This window comes from Erythrolamprus reginae, chromosome 10 (assembly GCF_031021105.1).
Source record: "Erythrolamprus reginae isolate rEryReg1 chromosome 10, rEryReg1.hap1, whole genome shotgun sequence".
Taxonomy (NCBI): domain Eukaryota; kingdom Metazoa; phylum Chordata; class Lepidosauria; order Squamata; family Dipsadidae; genus Erythrolamprus; species Erythrolamprus reginae.
The window spans coordinates 37,243,344-37,265,717 of record NC_091959.1 but is presented as its reverse complement, the minus strand read 5'-3'; the positions used below and the strand labels follow the sequence as shown (position 1 = coordinate 37,265,717).

Genomic DNA, 22,374 nt, shown 5'->3' with positions numbered 1-22,374 from the left:
TGGGTCTTTTAAATCTGGATTGGAAATATCAAATTCAGCTGATATTTCTTTTGCTGAATTATTGTGGCAAAAATTCCTACTTTCCTTCTTTCTTTCCCTCTCTCCCTCCTTCTCTCTCACCCTCTCAATCCCTTCCTTCCTTCCTTCTTATTTTATTTTATATTTTACATTTTACCCCTCCTCTTCCGTTTTCCTTCCTTCCATCCCTCCCTCTTTCCCTTTCTTCCATTCTTCTTCTCAATTTCATCCCACTCTTCCCCTCCCTCCCTTCTTCCCTTCATTTCTCCTCCTTTCCTTTTTCTCTCCCTCCCTTCTTATTCCCCTCTCTTCCTTTTTTTCCTCCCTCCCTTCTTTCCCATACCTCCCTCTCTTTCTTTTCCCTTCCTTCCTTCCGTTCCTCCTTTCCCCCCTTCCTTCATTTCTCCTCCCTCCCTCCCTCATTCCTTTTCTTCCTTTCATTTCCTTTTTTTCCCTTGAACATCTCCAAATGACAACATCAATCTATCCCAGGTCCTTGATGGTGGACAAAAATGCCAAATCCAGTCTCAACATCTGGGCAAACAATGTGTCCAACCCTAATCAATTCTTCTATAACCCTCCTACAACCTTCCTGGGAGCTGATGGCAGACTGGACAGAGCAGCCCATCTCTGCGAAGACTCAGACGGAAGAAAATTATGGCAGAAGATTAGCAATTTAAAAAACCAAACAAAAACCCAGGTATCATATTCTCAGGGTAGCAATCCAAATCATATTAAATATCTACTAAGGATGAAAACAATTAGAAGAATTCCTGGAATGAAGAAATCACGCAGTAATTCTAGCCACCAGGGTGGGTGTCTCTATGTCTTTTAAGCCATTTGGGAGAGGCAATTCACAGTAATTAAAGGCTTGCGTAACTTTTGCCTGCTACATCACTCTTTAATCTTTTTTTTTATAAAAAGCCTGGGAAGAAAACAACAACAACCATATTGGCTTCTTTTAAGCCATTGGCTTCGTTTTTGAATATGATATATACAGATAATAATAATAATAATAATAATAATAATAATAATAATAATAATAATAATATCCTTATGGCCACAATTGGAACCAGATTTTATATAATAATAATAATAATAATAATAATAATAATAATAATAATAATAATAATAATATCCTTATGGCCACAATTGGAACCAGAATTTCAATTTTAGAGCAAGGCAATTGTTAAGTGAATCAGGTCTGATTTTAAGAACTTTTTCTGCAACCGTTATTTTGATCAGAGGAATCAGAATTTGCAACCAACCAACTAATAATCAATCAATCACAACAGAGCTGGAAGGGACCTTGGAGGTCTTCTAGTCCAACCCCCTGGTCGAGCAGGAAACCCTAAAGCATTTCAGACAAATGACTGTCCAGTCTCTTCTTTAAAAAGAGCACCCACAACTTCTGAAGGCGACTTCTATTCCTCTGATCAATTGTTCTAACTGTCAAGAAGTTTCTCCTTAATTTCAGTTTGCTTCTTTCCTTGGTTAAATTCCATCCATCACTTCTTGTCTTGCCTTCTGGTGCTTTGGAGAATAAGTTGTTCCCCTCTTCGTTGTGGCAGCCACCCAAATACTGGATGACTGCTCCGAGTCCTCAGAGAGGGGCTGCATACAAATCTAATAAATTATTATTATTATCAATACATCACAGCAAACAAGATCACTATGCTGGATTTCGTATTTCATCCCCAGTCGGGCGCTTCCCAAGCACCTAGGACTGTGTGATGTAGTGGCGAATTATGTTTGCCGATCCCAGTAAAGCGGCCTTTTGCAATTGACAGATGGAGATTTTGTCAATTCCAATGGTTTTCAAATGTCCGCTGAGATCCTTTGGCACTGCGCCCAGTGTGCCAAGTACCACTGGGACCACTTTCACTGGCTTATGCCAGAGTCATTGCAGCTCGAGTTTTAGAACTTCGTATTTCACTAATTTCTCTAACTGCTTCTCCTCAATTCTGCTGTCTCCTGGGATCGTGATGTCACAATATTATTATTGTTATTGTTATTGTTAGCTAAATTGTTATTGTTGTTGTTATTGTTGTTGTTGTTGTTGTTATTATTATTATTATTATTATTATTATTATTATTATTATTATTATTATTATTATATCACCCTAGGCCTTTTTTTCTCCAGACTAGCCATACTCAACCATTCTTCAAAGCAAGTCATGGTGAATCACCATTTGGCCCAAACTTTTGAAAACTTTCACGGTTTCACCCAAACTTGAAAACACTACTGTTGTTGTTGTTGTTGTTGTTGTTGTTATTATTATTATTATTATTATTATTATTATTATTATTATTATTGCAACTTGTATGCCGCACAGTTCCTCACGGACTCTGGGTGGCTAACAGAAATATAAATATACCCTTGAACTTCAAGAAAAAGATTATTCCAATTTTTATAGTGCCTGGGGAAATTGGTATAAATGGCTGGAAGAGAAAAAATACCTCCAAAATTTAAGAAACGTAAACAAACAGTACTGAAGACACATAAAACAATTTAGAACATATCACTAAATCCAAAACATTTAAAATATCATACTGGGACTAGAGAATATCATATTACTATCCAGCAGACTACATGCCAACACACTTCACCTTCGAACAAACTCCCCGCTTCATTTACAACTATACCTACAGAAATCAGACTTATTAAATTCACAACATATTTTACAAACAGTTCGCTCAACTACTAGAGCCAACAATAACGGTTGGCTTTCCTTGTTTCTTGCCCCTATTTTCCTTTCTTTCTCCCTCCTCCTCTTCTTCCTTGCTACTATCTAATCTATACTCATGTGTGATTATAAGTAGTGATGGGCGAACCCAACGGTGTTCGAGTTCAGCAAGTTCGGACGAACTTTACGCAAAATTCAGCCGAACCCGAACCGAACCCGAACGGGGAATCCCACCAAGAGATTCCAGGGGCGGAGCTTTGACGTCACGTATACCAGCAGGTTGCTAAGGACGGCAAGGTGATCACTTCCTGGATTCCATGGAATCCAGGAAGTGATCACCTTGGCGTCCTTAGCAACCTGCCGATGATGTCAAAATTTCAAAAAATTTCGGGTTCGGGTTCGGCATACCGAACACCACAAAATTCGGTACGGACCCAAATTGAGCGGGTTTGGTTCGCCCATCACTACTTATAAGTATGTTTATTGATGCTTTGTTTTTTTTAACTCTTTGCATTTTAACTGTTCAAATAAAGTATTTTTAATTTAAAAAAAAAATTAAAAGAAATATAAGACAATAGAAATAACAATTAAAAAAATAAAAACAATTATAAACTCCTTAATTTAAATCATATATCCATTCAGCAATGAAGAACAAGGATAAAATTATTATAAACTTTCATTCATACAGCCAGGATAAGAGCCATTCACCTACTCCAGGGCTGCTGGAAAAGCCATATTTTTACGGCCTTTCGGAAAGCCAGGAGGGTGTGGATCACGCAGATCTCAGGGGGAAGTTAGTTCTACAGAGCCGGAGCTGCCACAGAGAAGGCCCTTCTACACGGTCCAACCAGCTGACATTGTCTGGACAAAGGAGCGCTGAGAAGGCCGAATCTGTGGGCCCTAACCGGCCACTGGGATGTACAGTATGTTGCAAAATGCGGTCCCGTACATAATCTGGTCTGAAGCCATGTAGGGCTTTAAAGGTGATAACCAACATCTTGAATTGTATCTGGAGACCTATTGAGAACCAATGCATCTCGCGAAGTGTAGGTGTTACATGGGTGAAGCTAGGTACACCCATAATAGCCCGTGTGGCTGCGTTTTGGACTTTTCTGAATATTTTTCAAGGATAGCCTCATGCAGAGCACATATTGCAATTTTTTATGTATTTGTTTGTTTGTTTGTTTGTTTGTTTGTTTATTCCAATACACAATGAGGGTTTTAGTGGGTATATATATATATAAACACACATAGTAAAATACATGATGAAGGTTATAGAGGAGATACTCATAGTAAAATATATCTATGAAAGAATAGAAAAGAAGGTATAGTAATAGAACATATCAATGAAAGAATAGAAGAAGAGATATAGGAATAGAAGAAAGGTAGAGGAGATGTAGGAGAGCAATAGGACAGGGGACGGAAGGCACTCTAGTGCACTTGTACTCGCCCCTTACTGACTCTTAGGAATCTGGATAGGTCAACCGTGGATAATCTAAGGGTAAAGTTTTGGGGGTTTGGGGATGACACTACGGAGTCCGGTAATGAGTTCCACGCTTCGACAACTCAGTTACTGAAGTCATATTTTTTACAGTCAAGTTTGGAGCGGTTAATATTAAGTTTAAATCTGTTGTGTGCTCTTGTGTTGTTGTGGTTGAAGCTGAAGTAGTCGCCGACAGGCAGGACGTTGCAGTATATGATCTTGTGGGCAATACTTAGATCTTGTTTAAAGCTGTCTTTGTTCTAGGCTTTCTAGTCGAGACGTTATGTCTTGAGATCTTCATGCTAGCTAGGAAGTTTCCACTCAGGTCCGCTCTTTTGAGTAGAGCAGGAGATTGCTGATTGGTTCCTTCCCAGCCAGGGCTCTCTCAGTCCAACTGCAGTTTAAATTGGGCGTTTGCTGATGTTTGCTCACTGTGACCAACAAAGAGCTGAAGTTACTCAATCTGCCTCTTCAGTATTCGGAACACAACAATTACGATTTCCTAGCAACCCTGGGCCCCACCAACTTTTCCTGCATTGCATCATGAGAATGTAAGAGTGAAATTGTGAGCCAGCCAGCAGATGGACTCAAAGAGGTTTGTTTTAAGGAGGAAAGAACATGGGTAGATTTTTTAAAAAGTTTTTTAAAAAGACGGTGCCAAATTCTTTTTGGTTTTGAGTTACTCTCAGTCAGTGTTTCTCAAACTTTGCAGCTTTGAGATGTGCGGATTTCAATTTCCAAAACTCCCCAATCAAACTAAATGGGGTATTCTAAATGGGGTATACAGTCTACATATCTTAAGATTGCAAGGTTTGAGGAATATCGGTTTAGGGTAAAACCACTCTCTCTACTCCACTCAATGTAGCTTCATAAACACATCCTCTCCAGCAGCCTATGCTCAGATAAGCAGGGATTAACACCAGACAAACAATCAGGCAATGTAGCTTCTGCTCCGGCAATCTCACACTACTCACCAGAGACCTACAAAACGTTCGCCAGACCCATCCTTGAATACAGCTCATCTGTCTGTAATCCATACCACATCTTGGACATCAACACCCTCGAAAATGTCCAAAGATACTTCACCAAAAGAGCCCTTCACTCCTCCATTCGAAACAGAATACCCTACGAAACGTGACTTACAATCCTGGGTCTAGAAAGCTTAGAACTATGACGCCTAAAACATGATCTAAGTATTGCCCACAAGATCGTATGCTGCAATGTCCTGCCTGTCAACGACTACTTCAGCTTCAATCGCAACAACACAAGAGCTCGCAACAGATTCAAACTTAATATTAACCACTCCAAACTTGACTGTAAAAAATATGACCTTAGCCACTCCCACCTGATCACATGGCCAGCAAGCCGCTCCTACCCAGTCACATGACCATTAAGCCACACCTACAAAATAAGCCACACCCACAGTGTGGCAATTAAAAAATTGGCTGCCCGTTACTGCCTATAAAGTCTGTTCCAACTCTGCTAATCTGTATCTATATAACTCCAGAGCACCATGGAGGATACCATGTGATCAGGTGGCATGGACTGGGATTATTCAATCATTATGGTATAAACAGGTACAACTGCCAACCTCTCCTGAACCCATAAAACACAGAAGCCAGATTTGTTTGTTTGTTTGTTTGTTTGTTTGTTTGTTTGTTCGTTCGTTCATTCATTCATTTATTTATTTGTATGCCGCCCCTCTCCGAAGACTCGGGGAGGCTAACAACAATAATAAAACAGCATATAATAATAATCCAATACTAAAAACAATTAAAAACCCATTATAATAAAAACCAAACAGACATACAGACATACCATGCATAAAATTGTAATGGTCTAGGGGGAAAGAGTATCTCAGTTCCCCCATGTCTGGCGGCAGAGGTGGGCTTACCAAAGGCAAGGAGGGTGGGGGCAATTCTAATCTCTGGGGGGAGTTAGTTCCAGAGGGCTGGGGCCGCCACAGAGAAGGCTCTTCCTCTGGGTCCTGCCAAGCGGCATTGTTTAGTTGACGGGACCCGGAGAAGACCCACTCTGTGGAACCTAACTGGTCGCTGGGATTCGTGCAGCAGAAGGCGGTCCTGGAGATAATTTGACCTCCTGGAAGAGTTTAAGGTGGAAGCAAGGCCAACAGCCCTAATAAAATCCTGTGACCTGATAGTAGTTTTGTAAATGGGTGGAGAAGCGGCAGATCCATTTCTATGCTCTTGCCGGCTTCATAAATCAGGAAGGAAGTCAGCCAAGCCAAAGGGTGCATGGCCATTTCCCAAGACAACACAACTTGGAGTCATTTAAAGCCCATCTATCAATGTACTTCTTGAAAGCTTTTACGCTCCTTATTGATCTCAACCATCCCGACTTCTCATGCAAGGGAGAAAATAGAAAGTGGAGCTAAAATTTAGAGAGAAAGTTATTTTTGCTGGGTTCCCATGGGTGTGGGAGGGTGCATCTCAACAAGCGCCAGGAATAGAATAGAATAGAATTTTTATTGGCCAAGTGTGATTGGACACACAAGGAATTTGGCTTGGTGCATATGCTCTGAGCGTGCATAAAAGAAAAAGAGACATTTGTCAAGAATCATGTGGTACAACACTTAATGATTGTCATAGGGGTCAAGTAAGCAATGAAGAAACAATCAATATTAATAAAAATCTTAGGATATGTTCTGTCAGGCTCTCTGGTAGAATCCTCCCGAAAATTCACAGGAACAAATTTCAGACACACACATGTTTGAAAATTCAAAACAATGTTCTTTATAATGAAAATTCACTTAAACCAAACCCTCTTTTTGTATAGCAAAGAGCACTCGTCTCCAAACAAACTGGTAATTTGTACAAGTCCCTTATCAGTTCTGTGATACTTAGCTTTCAGCTGTGAGGCAATTCACAGTCCTTCTTCTTTCACAAAGTGAAACACACTTTGCCCTGGTTTAGTTTCAAAGTGGGGGAACATCAGCACACCAAGGTCGAAGTCAGCAAGGCAGGCATGAAACACAAGGATCAGATAATCCTCCATAATGGCCAAACCCACACGCTGCTCTTTATAGCAGCCTCACTAATTACCACAGCCCCACCCAACCACAGGTGGCCTCATTTTCTTTGATAATAATCCCTCAGTTGTTGCTACCTATGCATCGCTCTCCGCATGCGTGGCTATATCATTAACTCTTGTTCCGAATCCAAGGAGGAGAGAGATAAGTGATCTCCTTCTGAGCTGTCTGCCGCACTCTCCTCCTCCCTGTCACTCATGTCTTCTTGGTCAGAGGAGCCTTCATCATCAGATTCCATCAGGAGCAAAACAGGCCTGCGGCATGTGGATGTCTCCCCCACATCCACAGTCCTTGGGGCAGGATCTGGGCCAGAGCTAACCACAACAGGATACAAGCAACAAGATACAGTCATACAGTCCTAAGTGGGAGGAAAAGGATGATAGGAATGATGAGAAAAAACTAGTAGAAATAGAGAGAGAAAGGAGAGTCATCCATTAGAAGCAACGGGGATGTCCCATGAGTCATTGTCTCAGGCAGTTTTATATTATGATATCGTGGAACACATGACATCACTTTCTCCACCCTATGGAACTGGAAAAGGTACAAAAAAGGGCAACAAGAATGATCAAGGAAATGGAGCCCCTCCCTTATGAAACCAGATTGCAACGTCTTGGTCTCTTCAGCCTTGGAAGACGGCGTTTAAGGGGTGACTTGATCAAAGTGTATAAAATCATGCACGGGATAGAAAAAGTGGATAGAGAAAAATACATTTCTCTACCACACAATACTAGGACAAGGGGACACTCCCTAAAGCTCATAGGTAAAAAAGCGAGGACAAATAAAGGGAAATATTTCTTCACCCAGAGGGTCCTTGGTTGATGGAATTCACTTCCAGAAGAGGTCGTGACAGCTGTCAGCATGACAGCTTCAAGGCAGGATTAGACAGATTCATGGATGTTTAACTCTGCCTTCTAGCTTGCTCTTCCCCTACATTAATTGAGCCAAAATGGTGCAGTAGTTAGAGTGCAGCACTGCGGGCTACTTCAGGTGACTGCCAGCTACAGTTTGGCAGTTCAAATCCCATCGGCTCAAGGTTGACTCAGCCTTCCATCCTTCCGAGGTGGGTAAAATGCGGATCCAGATTGTTGGAGGGCAATATACTGATTCTGTAAACTGCTTAGAGAGGGCTGGAAAATGCTATTGCTGTTGTCCTTCCTTCCTTCCTTCCTTCCTTCCCTCCTTTCCTTCCTTCATTCATTCATCCCTTCCTTCCTTTCTTCCCTCCTTTCCTTCCTTCCTTCATTTCTTGCTTTCTTCATTTCTTCCTTCCTTCCCTCCCTCCTTTCCTTCTTTCCTTCCTTCCTTCCTTCATTGATCCCTTCCTTCCTTCCTTCCTTCCTTCCCTCCTTTCCTTCTTTCCTTCCTTCATCCCTTCCTTCCCTCCTTTCCTTCTTTCCTTCATTTCTCCCTTCCTTCATTTCTTCCTTCCTTCCTTCCTTCCTCCTTTCCTTCTTTCCTTCCTTCCTTCCTTCATTCATCCCTTCCTTCCCTCCTTTCCTTCCTTCCTTCATCCCTTCCTTCCTTCCCTCCGTTCCTTCCTTCCTTCATTTCTTCCTTCCTTCATTTCTTTCTTCCTTCCTTCCTTCCTTCCTTCCTTCCCTCCTTCCCTCCTTTCCTTCCTTCCTTCCTTCATTCATCCCTTCCTTCCCTCCTTTCCTTCCTTCCTTCCTTCCAGTTGACTCAGCCTTCCATCCTTCCGAGGTGGGTAAAATGCGGATCCAGATTGTTGGAGGGCAATATACTGATTCTGTAAACTGCTTAGAGAGGGCTGGAAAGTGCTATTGCTATTGTCCTTCCTTCCTTCCCTCCTTTCCTTCCTTCATTCATTCATCCCTTCCTTCCTTCCTTCCCTCCTTTCCTTCCTTCCTTCATTTCTTGCTTTCTTCATTTCTTCCTTCCTTCCCTCCCTCCTTTCCTTCTTTCCTTCCTTCCTTCCTTCATTGATCCCTTCCTTCCTTCCCTCCTTTCCTTCTTTCCTTCATTTCTCCCTTCCTTCATTTCTTTCTTCCTTCCTTCCTCCTTTCCTTCTTTCCTTCCTTCCTTCATTCATTCATCCCTTCCTTCCCTCCTTTCCTTCCTTCCTTCATTCCTTCCTTCCTTCCCTCCGTTCCTTCCTTCCTTCATTTCTTCCTTCCTTCATTTCTTTCTTCCTTCCTTCCTTCCTTCCCTCCTTTCCTTCCTTCCTTCCTTCCTTCATTCATCCCTTCCTTCCCTCCTTTCCTTCCTTCCTTCCTTCCAGTTGACTCAGCCTTCCATCCTTCCAAGGTGGGTAAAATGAGGAGACCCAGATTGTTGGGGGCAATAGGCTGACTCTGTAAACCGCTTAGAGAGAGCTGTAAAAACACGATGAAGCGGTATATAATTCTAAGGGCTACTGCTATTGCTATCTGCTTTGCCATGAAGATTTAACCCAGTTTCTGAATGAATTCCTTTCCTTTTCATTCCCCAGAACCCCAAATTAATCCAATAGGGTTCTGAATCCATGAAGACACAAAGGCAGATAAAAAGAGCGATGCACACTTCGCATGATGTTCACACAAGCTCTGAGTCCCTGTCTTTTGAAATATCTTCTCTCCCCCACCCCAATATTTTGTTGGCCCCCAACCCTGCCTACCTTTTGAAAAACATTTTAAAAACCCTGGCTCTTTGCCCAGATACAAGTCCAAAAAGGGACAATGCATTGTTCCTGGCACTTCAACTTCGTGTTTTTATTATTTAGGTTCTTTTCATATGACTGTTGTTGTTGTTTATTGAGGGTACACCTCGCCCTGAGTTCATGTTGCCGAGCAGGCAGCTCGACAAATCGGAGGAATAAATAAACTGAATTCAATTAGGCTTCACCCTGGGCGCACGCACGGCTCAGTAGAGCTATGAGCTTGGCCTTGTGCCAACGTTGGCTGACAGAGGCCTCGGTTGATGAAAAGTCATTAGAATGGCCTATGGTTCCCTTTGTGAACCCTGGACACACAAACACACACAAACACACAGAGAAAGAGTCGTGTTGTCGTGGTAAGCATGCATCAGGCAGCTTTTGAATCTGGTCTGCCTTTAATACAGATTCATACAGAGGCACATCAACAGATTTGGGAGGGACCTTGGAGGTCATCTAGTCCAGTGATTTTCAACCTTTTTTGAGCGGCGGCACATTTTTTACATTTACAAAATCCTGGGGCACGCCACCAACCAAAATGACACTCTAAGACACTCTCCTCTCTTTTTCCATCCATGTCTCCTCCCCCTTGTGTGTGTGTGTGTGTGTGTGTGTGTATACACACTCTTGAACCATTTCCAAAACCAAGTGAGGGCTGGGGGGTTTTTCTCTCTTATTCTTTGGGTGCTTTTTATCATATGCTTTAAATCAAGAGTCACTTCTCTCTCTCTCTCTTTTGTTTCTCTCTCTTCCTTCTCATTCTCTGTCTCAATCATTTTCTCATTTCTCTTTTTTCCTCCCCTTTTTGCTAATTTCTCTCTCTCTCTCTCTCTCTCTCTCTTCCTCTCCTTTTCTCTCTCCCTCTCTTGCTTTCTTTCTCTCTTGCCTTCTTTCTCTTTCTCTCTCTCTCACTCTTGCTTTCTCTCTCTTTCTCTTTTCTTTCTCTCTCTTGCTTTCTCTCTCTCTCTCTCTTGCTTTCTTTCTCTCTCTCTCTCTCTCTCTCTCTCTCAGCAAAAAGTTGCAAGACCGGAACCTGAGCTTCCTTCTTCGCGGCACACCTGACCATGTCTCATGGCACACTAGTGTGCCACGGCACACTGGTTGAAAAACACTGATCTAGTCCAACCCCCTCCCCCTCAAGCAGAAGATCCTACACCAGTGACGGCTAACGTTTTTGGCACAGAGTGCACACATACCCATAATGCAATGCACACAGGGGTGAGTAGTGTTGTACATACTCTTGATCAGTTGGAGGATGATGAAGATATTGAGGACTCAGATTCAGATAGTGTTTATGAAGTAGTGGGGACCCCGGGGTTACAGGTAGTAGAACAGGTGGGAGGCCAGCCACAGGATGGGGCTATGAGTTCAGGATCTAGCGAGGGAGAATCAGACGCTCGCTGGGTTAATCCTAAATTCAGAAGAATTCAGAAACGTAGAGAGCAAAGGTCTGGAAGAAGATATTAAGGAGAGGAATGGGTTAAATATTGTAGTGAGGTAATTGGCACGTCAGGGGGCTAGTGGAGAAGAAGGGTGGAGTTTCAACGTTGCCGACAAGAAATATGGAGGGTTTTTTTCGCCAGGCTAAAGTAAGCCAAAGTATTTTGTATTGTATTTAGTCAGAGTGGCTGTTTTTTATAGCTATGTAGTTAGGAAATAAATCTTGGCTAAGTTAAGCAGGAAAAGGAATGTGAGGAATGTGGCTAGAAGAGAGATAAAGACCGATTGATGTCGGAAATGTGCTGAAGTACAAGAGAGCAGAGAAATAAATGGAATTGCTTTATTCATGAAATGATGCATTTAATGAGAGTTATTTGTAATTACTAAACTTCTACCAGAAACCAGAACAGGTAGCAGGCAGGACGGGGTGGAACCAGTGATGGGCTCCTACAGGTATGGTCAGGTACCTAGTAGCGGTAGCAAAATTTTGGTCAGGTACACAGTACCGGTAGCAAATATTTTATTTTTTTAATTTTTTTTCCCTTCTGAACTGTTTTTCCTATCACAGTAAATAAAGTTGAATGTGTATAATTTTAGAAGAGCTGTGCGTGTATGTATTTACATACACTTTATATAGTAGATAATCACGGGTGGGCTACTGCCCAGATGGGGGGGGTAGGGGCAGTAGGGTAGCAAAAATGGAGCTCCACCCCAGAACACTCAATTTGCACTGAAAGATGTTGAAACAAAATGCATAAGCCACACCCACAGTGTGGTAGTAAAACTTTTGGTAGCCTATCACTGGGTGGAACACAGTTCCACCGGCGGAAATGAAGCTGTGTGTCAAGCTCCAGCTAACTATGCCTCCCTCCCATCCTCTTCCTCCTCCTTGGAAAGTGGCAGGGAGACCAGCAGGGGGCCTATTTCCTCCCCCCTCTTTTCTCAAGAGCTGATCGACACCCGTTCGCTACCCAGCCAGAGTGGTGGGGGGCAACCCAGGAAGGAGAGTGCAGGGAACATGAAGCAAATTGTCACCCCGGAAAGCGACACTGGTGAGGTACTAAGTCGCGGATTTAACAGTTCACTTGAACGATGATGATCGTTCAAGCCACTCCCACCTGGTCACATGGCCGGCACGCCACTCCTACCCAGTCACATGACCATTAAGCCACGCCCACACAATAAGCCATGCCCACAGTGTGGCAGTAAATATTTTGGCTGCCTTTAACTGAATGCGCCCATGATATCCCCCCCATGTGCCCAGAGCCCACATATGCACATGCCCCCTGCATATGAATGTGAGACCCCCACATGTACCCCACACATACGCATGGAACCCTATCCTATACATGCGCAGGCCTATCCTATATCTGACGGACAGCAGTGCAGTTGTTCCATGGGTTGATTGTTCTCACTGTCAGAAAATATTCCCCTTATTGAATCTCTCCTTGATCCGTTTCCATCCATTATTCCTTGTCTGGCCTTTTGGGTGCTTTGGGAAGTAGCTTGACTCCCTCCTCTCTGTGGCAGCCCCTCAAATATTGGAAGACTGCTATCCTGTCTCCCCTGGCCCTTCTCTTCACTAGACTGGCCATGCCCAGTTCCTGTAACCCTTCTTTGTATGTTTTAGTTCCCAAGCCTTTGACCTTGGTGGAAGGTTTTAAGCATAAAACCTATCAGGACAGACTTCATGAACTCAATCTGTATAGTCTGGAGGACAGAAAGGAAAGGGGGGACATGATCAAAACATTTAAATATGTCAAAGGGTTAAATAAGGTTCAGGAGGGAAGTGTTTTTAATAGGAAAGTGAACACAAGAACAAGGGGGCACAATCTGAGGTGAGTTGGGGAAAAAGATCAAAAGCCATGTGAGAAAATATTATTTTGCTGAAAGAGTAGTAGATGCTTGGAACAAACTTCCAGCAGACGTGGTTGGTCAATCCACAGGGACTGAATTTAAACATGACTGGGATAAAAATATATCCACCCTAAGATAAAATACAGGAAGTAATATAAGGGCAGAGTAGATGGACCAGGAGGTCTTTTTCTGCCATCAATCTTCTATGTTTCTATGTTTCTATCATCTTAGATAGTTGAAAGGGATCTTATAGGTCATCTAGTCTCCAACCCACCCACCCCCAGTAGAAGCCCCTACACCATTTCTGACATAAGGCAGTCCAGTATTCTTGAAAGTTTCCAGTGATGAAGCTCTCACAACTTCCGAAGGCAACTTCTGATTGTTCTCACCGTCAGACAATCTCTCCTTGTTCACTTTCCATCCATTCCTCCTTCTGTGGCCTTCAGCTTTGGAAAATAGCTTGACCGCCCCCTCTCTGTGGCAGCCCCTCAAATATTGGAAGACTGCTCTCATGTCTCCCCTGGTTCATCTCTTCATTAGACTAACCATGCCCAGTTCCTGCAACTGTTCTTCATATGTTTTAGTCTCCAGTCCCCTAATCATCTTGGTTACTCTTCCCCACACTCTTTCTACATCTCAGTCTCAATCTCAACATCTTTTTTATAGTGTAGTGACCAAAACTGGATGCAGAACAATCCACTCTTCCTCTCTTTCTTTTTTCTTTTGTTAGTTTCTCTACCTCTCACTCTCTGTAATCCCAGCTCCTTCAAGCTGTCTTAAATATAGGGTGTGGTTGACCCACGGCCGGGCACACCAAGATTTAAATGCAGCTGCCTTCTGGTCTCCATCACCACTAGCTGTTAAGACACACTATGCTCGGGGGTTTTTTTTAAGTGGGTTCTTCAGATGTAAGTTAGGACAACTTTGTGATCTGCCGCCAAGTTTAAAATATCCGACGAAGGATGGCTGGTGAAAGGAACTTCAGCCATCAAAGCTGCTCCGTGGACTCGGGGCGGCTAACAACAGTGGTAAAAAGAGCATGTGACAATCCAATACTAAAACAGCTAAAAACCCTTGTTATAAAAACCAAACATACATACAAACATACCATGCATAAATTGTAGAAGCCTAGGGGGAAAGAATATCTTAGTTCCCCCATGCCTGACAGCAGAGGCAGGTTTTAAGGAGCTTACGAAAGGCAAGGAGGGTGGGGGCAGTTCTAATCTCTGGGGGGAGTTGGTTCCAGAGGGTCGGGGCCGCCACAGAGAAGGCTCTTCCCCTGGGTCCCGACAAATGACATTGTTTAGTTGACGGGACCCGGAGAAGGCCCAATCTGTGGCCCTAACTGGTCACTGGGGTTTGTGCGGCAGAAGGCGGTTACCACAAAAAGGCAGTAAATTTCTCCCTCTTTTCTCCCCACAAAGGGTTCATTGCCGAGCACTGGCGACCGCGGGAACTGGTAAGCTGGCCATCACTACTGGTTTGGCGAATGGGACCAAATATCCGCTACCGACTCACACGAACCACTCCAAACTGGTAGCAACCCACCACTAACAAGAATAGGCATGCCCAGTTATTATGCATATATCCCAGCGGCCAATCAGGTCCCATAGAGTTGGTCTTCTCCAGGTCCCATCGACCAGACAATGTCGTTTGATGGGACCTAGGGGAAGAGCCTTCTCTGTGGTGGCCCCGGCCCTCAGGAACCAGCTCCTTCCAGAGATTCGTACTGCCCCCACCCTCCTTGCCTTTAGCAAGAGCCTTAAGAGCTATCTATGTCTACCAGCCAACTAGCATATGCCAACTAGCATATGCCCCCCCCCTTCTGACCATTAAAAGTTATGTGTGGGTAAGATTGTAAGATTGTTAATTGTGTATTACTGCTTGTTTTAAGATAATGGATTTTAGCTATAGTTTTAATTATTAGATTTGTATTTATATTGTGTTATTGTTGTTGTGAACCACCCCGAGTGTATATAAGTCTAATAAATTATTTATTATTATTATTATTATTATTATTATTATTATTATTATTATTATTATTATATTATTTTCTCATCATTCCTATCACCCATTTCCTCCCATGTTGACTGTATGACTGTAAATTGCTGCTTATATCCTAAGATTTTTATTAATATTGCTTCTTCATTGCTTATTTGACCCCTATGACAATCATTAAGTGTCGTACCACATGATTCTTGACAAATGTATATTTTATTTTATGTATGATGAGAGCATATGCACCAAGACAAATTCCTTGTGTGTCCAATCACACTTGGCCAATAAAATTTCTATTCTATTCTATTCTATTCTATATTATTATTATTATTATTATTATTATTATTATTATTATTATTATTATTGCCTCCAGTCCCCTAATCATTTTGTTGCTCTTCTCTGCACTTGCGCTGGAGCTGATATAGGGCAATGTCTCACTTGCCCTCTAATATGGCTCCAAGCCATAGTTTCACCATCACGGATATAGTGTCTCCTGCTTGAACAGGGGGTTGGACTAGAAGGCCTCCAAGGGTCCCTTTTCAGCTCTATTATGAATTTGAATTTAAGATGGGGAACTGAACTGGTTGAGTAGCTTCCCAGGTTAAATCCAGGATGGTTGACATTAATAATTAATAATTATTAATAATAATTTATTAGACTTGTACGCCGCCCCTCTCCGAAAACTTGGGGCGGCTCACAACAACAATAAAACAATACAGAACAAATCCAATAATTAAAACTGTAACAAAAACCCATTATCTTAAAAACAATTGATACTACACAATCATACCCACTCATAACTTTAATGGTCAGAAAAGGGGGATGCATTAGTTGCCCCATGCCTGGCGGCATAGATAGGTCTTCAGGCTCTTGCGAAAGGCGAGGAGGGTGGGAGCAGTTCAAATTTCAAATCTCCAGGGGGAGTTGATTCCAGAGGGTCGGGGCCGCCACAGAGAAGGCCCTTCCCCTAGGTCCCGCCAGACGACATTGCTTGGTCGACGGGACCTGGAGAAGACCAACTCTGTGGGACCTTATTGTTGTGATTCAGCCTGAGGCTGCTCAGGGACCAGCTGTGTCTCTGCTGGCTCCATGCCCGGAGGAGGATGACAGCGCAGAGGAGGGGGCTGAACAGTCAGACGGGGGAGAGGAGAGTCAGGAATGGGATGAAGGAGAACAGCATGAGAGCCCCGGGGGGGGGGGGCTCTCCCCAGCCAGTAGCTTGGAGTCATTAGGTGATGACGCACAAGTTGTCATTGACATGAGACAGAGACGTTCAAAGCAACGAAAGGAGCAGTTAAAGAAATATTTTCACCATTAAATTAGAAACAGCTGGGTTTGGGTGTGGTCCTCATCAGCAGGGTTTAAAAAGCAGGCAAGGCCTTGAAGCCATGTGGAGTGTTATCAATTGGAGTTGCGGTGACCTGTTTTGATTCTCAGCGTCTCTGATCTTGGCTTGTGGCCTTGCAGTCTGGAAGACTTGTGGGAGGCGTCTGTTTGCTATCTACAGCTTCGTCTTGGCAGCAAGAATCTGGTATTGCTTCATGGACTATTCCCTTCGTGTATATATTTGAAGTTCCAGCGTTTTTCCTGTTTGTAAGGACATTTTCTGTTCCCTGTGTTTTCCTTGAATTATATAAACTGCCTTTGCCTTTTACCAGTGTGTCTGGTTTCTCTTTTTGGGTTGGTCTTGGCTTCTGGAGTGACCCAGACAGAACACTTATCGGCCACAGGGATGTATGCCGCAGAAGGAGGTTCTGTAAGTATTCTGGCCCGACATTATCAAGAAATCTCAATCTTTTCTAATTCAGGAAAATCTGAACTTTTGCCTCCACATTTATCCCAGAGAAGATCGGTAACGAATGAGATTCAGGTTTGCAAACCACTTTCCAGTGCCCATAAAGGTCAGCAGACTTTGGAACAATTGCAACACACATCGTGGGGGGGGGGGGAAGAGAAGTCGTAAATTCTCCATCTGTGAAAGTGTCAGATGTCTCTTGGTCAGAAGACAATATTGACAAATCAGGGCCAGTTCAAGGAAACGCGGTGGAAAAGAAGATGATTGAGGGCTTGGTGGAAGCATCAAGTTCAATAAACTTGGCCTGGAGACAAGCGCCCAGTGGGGGGAATAGAGGAAAGGCGAGACATATTTCAAAGGAGGGTCATGGAAGAGAAAATGTAGAAGACACAGTGAAAAAAAAACCACAGCTCAGAGGGACACAGAGAAATGAAGAGGAATGGTCTGGAGAAAGCAGATCTCCTCTCCAGTATGAGTAATTTGGGAGGGAAAGAGAGGAGGGGATGTTACTTGACATTTGAAATGCCTCCCACAAAGAGGGTTCCTACTTACCCCCATTGCTGGAATGCTCCCCAGGTAGCCTTAACTTAAGTGCCAAAGTCCACTGCAACAACATCGGCAAGAAGGCTTCAAGAGTTGTTAACATAATCCTACGTAGCTTTTGCTCTGGCAATCTCTCACTACTAACTAGAGTTTACAAAACTTTCACCAGACCCATCCTCGAATACAGCTCATCTGTTTGGAACCCATACCACATCTCGGACATTAACACCCTCGAAAATATCCAAAGATACTTCACCAGAAGAGCCCTTCACTCCTCTAACGGAAACAGAGTACCCTACGAGACTAAACTTACAATCCTGGGCCTAGAAAGCTTAGAACTACGACGCCTTAAACATGATCTAAGTATTGCCCACAAGATCATATGCTGCAACGTCTTGCCTGTCGGCGACTACTTCAGCTTCAACCACAGCAACACAAGAGCCCACAACAGATTCAAGCTTAATATTAACCGCCCCAAACTTGACTGTAAAAAATACGACTTCAGTAATCAAGTTGTCAAAGCGTGGAACTCATTACTGGACTCTGTAATGTCATCGCCAAACCCCCAACATTTTACCCTTAGACTATCCACGGTGGACCTCTCCAGATTCCTAAGAGATCAATAAGGGGCGTACATAAGTGCACTAGAGTGCCTTCCATCCCCTGTCCTATTGCTCTCCTATATCACATATACAGTGGTACCTCTACTTAAGAACTTAATTTGTTCCGTGACCAGGTTCTTAAGTAGAAACTTTCTTAAGTAGCAGCAATTTTTCCCATAGGAATCAATGTAAAAGCAAATAATGCATGCAAACCCATTAGGAAAGAAATAAAAGCTTGGAATTTGGGTGGGAGGAAGAGGAGGAGGAGAGTTGCTGCTGAAGGAAGAAGGTGAGGTGAGAGGAATCAAAAAAATCCAAAACTTTAAGGCTTAAAAAAAAAAAGAGGGACTCTGAGGCAGCGCCCAGAGAAAGGAAAACGCTCCATTCACTCTGGACTGCCAAAGCCTCCTTAAGTGCCACCGAAAGGCTCCTCTGGCAGCCCAGAAAAGCCCGAGATGGCCGGGATTAAAGGGGGAATGGCAGGAAACTGGCCGGGCCTTCGTGCCGCTCTCAAATTTCCTGGGAAATTTTTCCGGGCTCGTGTTCTTAAGTAGAAAATGGTTCTTAAGAACAGGCAAAAAAAATCTTGAACACCCGGTTCTTATCTAGAAAAGTTCTTAAGTAGAGGCGTTCCTAAGTAGAGGTACCATTGTAATATTAGATTTGTGCCAGTATAATATTGTTTTTATCGTTGTTGTGAGCTGCCCCGAGTCTTCGGAAAGGGGCGGCATACAAATCTAATAAATTATTATTATTATTATTATTATTATTATTATTATTATTATTATTATTATTATTGTTATTATTATTTACAAAGCTGGCCTCTTAAAGAAGTCACAATTGCTTGTGTTTGTACAACTATTAAGGAACTTAGACTATAGGCTTGGACCATTAGGCCACATGAATGGAATTGTGTCCCAAAAACCCACCCAAAAACTGTGTCCCAAAAACACTACAATTACAGATTAATTGTAATCTTAATCTGATTTTATGCAAAAGGTGAGCCCATAAAAAGTGCAGAACACGAGATCTTGGGTGGCATAACAATGGCTGCATTCACACAACACGATAAACCAAACCAACGGAAAAGCATTTTGCTCCACATTTCAAGTTTGAAATGTGGAGCAAAAATTTATCTTTTCCTTCTATCTTCGGTGACCGATCTATTCTTTCTTCCACTTTATCTCCTAAAATATTCTCTGGCAGATCACTCCGTATTGTGCTACATTTCTTTCTTTCTTCTTTTCCTTTCCCCCCCCCCCCCTCCTAGCAGGGACATCCTATTTTATTTATTTTATTTATTTATTTTGTCCAATACAAATTGAGGGTTTTAGTGGGTATATATCTATATACACATAGTAAAATACATGATGAAGGTTATAGAGGAGATACTCATAGTAAAATATATCTAAGAAAGAATAGAAAAGAAGATATAGTAATAGAACATATCAATGAAAGAATAGAAGAAGAGATATAGGAATAGAAGAAAGGTAGAGGAGATATAGGAGAGCAATAGGACAGGGGACGGAAGGCACTCTAGTGCACTTGTACTCGCCCCTTACTGACCTCTTAGGAATCTGGATAGGTCAACCGTAGATAATCTAAGGGTAAAGTGTTGAGGGTTTGGGGATGACACTATGGAGTCCGGTAATGAGTTCCACGCTTCGACAATTCGGTTACTGAAGTCATATTTTTTACAGTCAAGTTTGGAGCGGTTAATATTAAGTTTAAATCTGTTGTGTGCTCTTGTGTTGTTGTGGTTGAAGCTGAAGTAGTCGTCGACAGGCAGGACGTTGCAGCATATGATCTTGCGGGCAATACTTAGATCTTGTTTAAGGCGTCTTAGTTCTAAACTTTCTAGGCCCAGGATTGAATCCTGTGTCCGATCAAAAGTTGAGGTCCTTGCAACCTGATCCAAGGGATAATTTATCTGCTTTTAGACCACATGGGATTGTGCACAGCACATGCTGATCCCTGGAGCATCAAAAAGGCCATTGCGGTCTAAAATTATGGCGGTATGTAGTAACTCCAAATCCCCAAATCTGTCTCGCTGGGGTTTCAAGAAATATTTTTAGATAAACATATTTGTTCTCCCCTTTCCCTTCTCAAATGAGCTCATTGCAACGGCTTCTGGGTGGAGGGGGCAGGGGGCAGGGGGGGGTTATTTTGAAAAACAGGCTGAGTGTATTCTAATCCTTTCCTTGGCTTTCGGGCCCGCCCAATTTTCAACAGGGTACACAACAAAAAAGCCAATGCAATCCTAAATTGAATTAACAGAAGGATGCAATTTAGGACTGTGGAGGTACTAATACTGTACATAGAAACATAGAAACATAGAAGTCTGATGGCAGAAAAAGACCTCATGGTCCATCTAGTCTGCCCTTATACTATTTTCTGTATTTTATCTTAGGATGGATATATGTTTATCCCAGGCATGTTTAAATTCAGTTACTGTGGATTTATCTACCACGTCTGCTGGAAGTTTGTTCCAAAGATCTACTACTCTTTCAGTAAAATAATATTTTCTCATGTTGCTTTTGATCTTTCCCCCAACTAACTTCAGATTGTGTCCCCTTGTTCCTGTGTTCACTTTCCTATTAAAAACACTTCCTGCCTGGACCTTATTTAACCCTTTAATATATTTAAATGTTTCGATCATGTCCCCCCTTTTTCTTCTGTCCTCCAGACTATACAGAGTGAGTTCATGAAGTCTTTCCTGATACGTTTTATGCTTAAGACCTTCCACCATTCTTGTAGCCCGTCTTTGGACCCGTTCAATTTTGTCAATATCTTTTTGTAGGTGAGGTCTCCAGAACTGAACACAGTATTCCAAATGTGGTCTCACCAGCATTCTATATAGCACTCTGTAAAACCCTAATTAAATCAGTATTGCATCCAGTTTGGATCACTACACTACAAAATGACTACTTCAGCTTCAACCTCAACAACACAAGAGCACGCAACAAATACAAACTTAATATTCTCCGGGTCCCGTCGACGAAACAATGTCGTTTGGCGGGACCCAGGAGAAGAGCCTTCTCTGTGGCGGCCCCGACCTTCTGGAACCAGCTCCCCCCAGATATCAGAGTTGCCCCCACCCTCCTTGTCTTTAGCAAGCTCCTTAAAGCCCACCTCTGTCGTCAGGCATGGGGGAATTGAAAGTTTTCCCTTCCCCCTAAGCTTATAGAATTTATACATGGTATGCTTGTTTGTATGATTGGTTTTTTAAATTGGGGTTTTGAAGATTATTTTTAATATTAGATTTGTTTACATTGTCTTTTTTATTGTTGTTAGCCGCCCCGAGTCTTCGGAGAGGGGCGGCATACAAATCTAATAAATAAATAATAAATAAATAAATATTAATCGCTCCAAATGTGACTGTAAAAAATATGGCTTTAGCAATCAAGTTGTCGAAGCGTGGAACTCATTACCAGACTCAGTAGTGTCAACCCCTAACCCCCAACATTTCTCCCTTAGATTATCCACGATTGACCTCTCTAGGTTCCTAACAGGTCAGTAAGGGGTGTACATAAGTGCACTAGCCCGCCTTTCGTCCCCTGTCCAATTGTCTCTCCTTATCTCATATATCATATATCTTTTCTTCCTTTCATATATCTTCTCCTCCGCTTTTATATCTTTTCTTTATATATAATACTTCATGTCTATCCTCTTCAATATGTATTGTGTATTGGACAAAATAAATAAATAAAATAAATAAAAATAAATTAAAAAGACATTGAAACTCTAAAGAAAGTGCAGAGAAGAGCAACCAAGATGATTAGGGGACTGGAGGCTTAAACATATGAAGAACAATTGCAGGAACTGGGCATGGCTAATCTAGTGAAGAGAAGGACCAGGGGAGACATGAGAGCAGCCTTCCAATATTTGAGGGGCTGCCAAAGAGAGGAGGGGGTCAAGCTATTCTGCAAAGCACCAGAAGGTCAGACAAGGAACAATGGATGGGAACTGATCAAGGAGAGATTCAACCTGGAAAGGAGAAGGAACTTTCTGACAGTGAGAGCGATCAACCACCGTTGGTTGCCTGTGGAGGTTGTGAGAGCTCCAACACTTGAGACTTTCAAAGGGGGATTGGACTGCCATTTGTCTGGAATGAGATTACCAAGAGAGAGAAAACAGAGAGAGATGATAGATGGATGGATGGATGGATGGATGGATGGATGGATGGATGGATGGATGGATAGACTGACGGATGGATGGATGGATAGAGAAAGATAATATAGAGAGATTAGGG

General features: G+C 42.6%; 1 protein-coding gene across 1 annotated transcript in view; it reads right to left on the bottom strand.

Moving 5' to 3' along the window:
- The window catches only part of ADGRD1 (adhesion G protein-coupled receptor D1), a 191,885-nt gene that overhangs the window by 101,381 nt on the left and 68,130 nt on the right, over positions 1-22,374 (bottom strand). The window lies entirely within an intron of this gene.